Here is a 3,997-nt window from a genome sequence, read left to right as displayed (position 1 = left end):
ACCCAACATCTACCCCCTCAAAATGCTCTGAGACAGACCATAAAGATGTTCAGCGCTCCTTAACACTTGTTAACTGTGGAGTTAACTGTTAACTGTTAACTTGTTAACTGTTAACTTGTTAACTTGTTAACTGTGCATCAGTGAGCTGATGGGTGCAAAGGCAACTCCGTGACGGAGTCATGCCTGCAGGAGAAGGGCATGGCCCTCAAAGGAAAGGGAGCCTGTGCTTTGTTGCCATGCAGCATAACTGCATCACAGCTGTGGAACTTGGTACACACAGGGCTGGGAATGGAATCCTAGAGAAAAGCTGCAAGGGTAAGCCATGGCCAGGGAACAGAAGTGGTTTCCAAAAGATGTAGTAAGCCCTTTGACAGTGGTGGGTGGTGATGAGCTCAACTCTGCTCTGGTCATATGAACAGCCAGAAAGAGATAATGGTACTATTTAGAAGTTATTTATGCTAATGTTGCCTTCACAGTTAACAAGCTAAATCTGCCAACAACGAAGACTTTTAAAATATTTACTACATTACTTCTAAGGCAATCATTTCTGACATGCTAGGAAGTAGCATTACAGCACTATGGAAAAAGGTTTATAATCCTCTTATACTTATCACTCATATTTCTGGGGTCAAAGATGATGTCATTTTTCAATGGTTGCCAGCAGCCATATGTTCTGCAATTACAAACAGTTCTAACAGAAACCTTAATTCGTAAAAAATCCAGATTTTTTGCAAGTGATTTCTCTGTATGGTCCTTCAAAATACCATTGTGTCCCTCATAGAATAAAAACTCAGTGATAATCCTTTTAGCCTTGTTAATCATTGAAGAGCTGTAGAGGGCTACTGTTACTGTCCCCATTTTTTTTTTTTTCCCAAACAGCATGAGAGGATGATTTTAAGGAATGCATGGGCCCAATATTTTAAATATCTCAAGAATGTTTTCTTTATAATAATTAATTTTCCCTGTTAAAAAGGAATGACTTCAATGAGAAAGCTATCTCAGTGTAAAACATTAGTAAGATATTCTTGTTCTTTACAGAAAACATAGCAGGTTGTATGTCAGTGAAGCAGACAAACATAACTTTTCTTGCAAAATCTCTGTTCAGCACAGCACCTAAGCATCCACACTTTGCAGTCAGTGATTAAATTTGAACATATGCCCTAGTGTTTATTGAATCTGGTTCATGATACACACCCATGAGTACATTTATTTAATGAATAATCTTTTTAAATGTATGTTTCCCATTTCTGTAACTCACTAAGCCTCCTTCATTTTGGATCCTTCTACTAAGCACTTGTGTTTTCCCTTCTGTTTAAGGAAGGTTAGATCCTTTTCTCACACTGTGACTTTGTAATTATAAGAATTTAGTTTCTGTCTCAGCAGATTTTTTGAGCATTTGCAATGTTAATTGCCAGATTTTCAATCTTTTCATTTTAACTTACATCCCGTAAAAGCTGACTTTATAAATAAATTTGGTATAAAGATGATCCTGAAGCAAAAGATAAATCATAATTATAAACATCACAACAGTTTGCATGACTTTGTACTCAATAGGCAAACTGCTGCAAGATAAATATTAATCTGTTTTGGAATTAAAAACCCTAATTTTAAACAGGAATAAATAACACCCATGTATACCATTTTCTATCAGGTTGCCAATATTCTACCAGCCATGGGAATATGCAATATTTCATCTATATGATACTATTTGTACAGAAATTCTCGTTACACACAAATCCTTAGAGGCTCTCCTAAAAGTAGTGGTGAACAGACTCCATAAGGGTATATGAACCAAGTCCCCTTCCCGGTCCCGTGCACTGGAGGTAGGGTAGGGGTTGCTGGGGTGGGAGCAGCACTGTTATATAAGCTGTAGAATCAGGACAGACCTGCAGTCTGTGACTGCAAAGAGAGCTAGCTATACACTGCCTGGTGCTGACTGTGGTCTCTCCATTTCTATCCAATCAGGGCATCCAGATGCAGACAGGGACAGAGGGCAGCCACGACTTCACTGTTCAAAGGCACCGGTCACCATCAGGGCTGCAGGGAAGTGGGCAAGAAAGAGGCACCAGAGACGAGTGCTCAACAGCACAGCTAATGGAGCCAGCTGAGGATGCCACTGTGTGCCTGGAGCAGTACACTCTGCTGTTCCTCTCTTTTTGCTGTTCCTCCTTTCTTATCCCACTGCTGTTCATACATCCCCCAAAGCCTCTCAAACAGGCAATATTATCCACCTCCTGCGTGCCTTCCAAAGGTTGCATTTACCATTTCTGTAGCAAAAACTTAGGGTCTTTTAGTAAACTGGGTTATTACTATGCCTCAGATCAAAATATTAATTCAGGTTTAATTCAGGTTTGAATAAACTACTTTTATATGCCTCCTAGCCTTCCATTAACATTTCTATGTGTTTGTGAGGAAGTTATTTTATTTCTAAGCTTTCAGGTAATCTCTGCTATTCTGTAAGTAGATGCAGAAATAAAAAAAAAAATACAGGCTTGTGTAATTTTGCTGTAAATGCTAATACTACACAGGGAAAACATTGTATTCATCTATCAATTAAAAAAAATATTATAATTGCTTCCCACAAAACAAAATAAAAAACACATTTCCAGGAAAATGAGCATATGATCTAGCTTTCCTGATTGGAATACTACAAAATTAATTTCCTTCTTATTAATTGATACTGAAAAGTGCCATTTCATTTTAGGAGGTAAATATTTGTTACTGAAAATTGTAAAAGCATCTTGAAACATCAGTGTACATGTTTTTAATGTACACCTATAAATAAAAAATATTTTTATGTTACATACATAAAATAAGGAAAATATTGACCATAACGAAGATTGTATATTATCAATAATGAAGATTGTATATATATTATTTTAAATGCTTCAGAGTCATAGAGTCATAGAATGATAGAATAATTTGGGTTGAAAGGAACCTTAAAGATCATGTAGTTTCAACCCATCTGCTGGGGACAATGACTTGTTTCACTAGACCAGGTTGTTCAGAGCTCCATGCAGTCTGGCCTTAAGCACCTCTAGGAATAGGGCATCCACAGCTTCTCTGGGCAACTTGTCCCATTGCCTCAGCACCCTCATAGCATAGATTTTTTCCTAGCATCTAATGTAAATCTATTCTCTTTCAGTTGGAAGCCGTCCCCCTTTGTCCTGTCAGCATATGCTCTTGTAAATAGTCTTCCATCTCTCTTGGAGGCTTCCTTCAGGTACTGGAAGGCTGCAATTAGGTCACCCCAAAGCCTTCTCTTCTCTAGGCTGATCAGTCCCAGTTCTCTCAGCCTTTCCTCACAGGAGATATTCTTCATCCCTCTGGTCATCTTTGTGACCCTTCTCTGAAATTACTGCAGTAGGTCCATGCCTTGACATTGAAGGCCTCAGACCAGACAGAAATTAGAATATTCAGTCTTAACACTTACCACCAGGTCAAAGAATTCATTAAGGAAAAAAATCTGTCAAATCCCAACTGTGAAGAACCTCTCCCATGATGCAAGGAACCAAAACCCTTCATTTTCTTTCAGAAAATTCAACTTCCATGGATGTAGAGTTGTGATCCAGAATACAAAGGGATAGGTGACTGAAGTGAGAGCAAAGTCACATTTTGGTACAAGGTCTTCCAACATATTCCAGAAAAACAGTTATACTTAAGCATGGTGAATGAGGGGTTGAATATCTTTGCACTGCATATTGATGCAGCGTGATTTTTACAGATTCCAGAGAGGGATCTTAATTTAAATCACACAATCCTACCCATTCTTCAAACTGCTGATTTTATTTGCAATTCCCTATTCTAAATTTATAATAGTTTTAGAGCTAAGGACATCGGTTAAATGTCTGCCTGCAAAAATCACGTATCCTTTTTTTTCAAAACATTTGAAAGAAGTGATAAATAAAATGGCAAGAATGAAAAATATCTTAACTACATTGCTCTTAAAATACTATACTGAAATAAAGGTTTAACAATCTGTGCTTGACCAAAAAAA

The 3,997-nt window shown here is 37.7% G+C and overlaps 1 long non-coding RNA gene across 3 annotated transcripts; it reads left to right on the top strand.

The window, feature by feature from the left end:
- The first annotated feature begins 247 nt into the window (after nt 1–247).
- LOC128822065 (uncharacterized) lies at nt 248–2,380 on the top strand. Of its 3 annotated transcripts, none has more exons than XR_008441341.1 (3): nt 248–315; nt 1,039–1,321; nt 1,966–2,380. It is a non-coding gene; the product is annotated as an uncharacterized LOC128822065 (long non-coding RNA). The 3 variants fall into 3 exon arrangements; XR_008441340.1 differs by lacking the exon at nt 248–315 and adding an exon at nt 328–435; XR_008441339.1 differs by lacking the exons at nt 248–315; nt 1,039–1,321 and adding an exon at nt 328–435.
- Nucleotides 2,381–3,997: the final 1,617 nt, after the last annotated feature.

Source organism: Vidua macroura, chromosome Z, assembly GCF_024509145.1.
Source record: "Vidua macroura isolate BioBank_ID:100142 chromosome Z, ASM2450914v1, whole genome shotgun sequence".
NCBI lineage: Eukaryota > Metazoa > Chordata > Aves > Passeriformes > Viduidae > Vidua > Vidua macroura.
The sequence above is the reverse complement of the archived record's forward strand: the minus strand, read 5'-3'. Positions and strand labels throughout refer to the sequence as shown.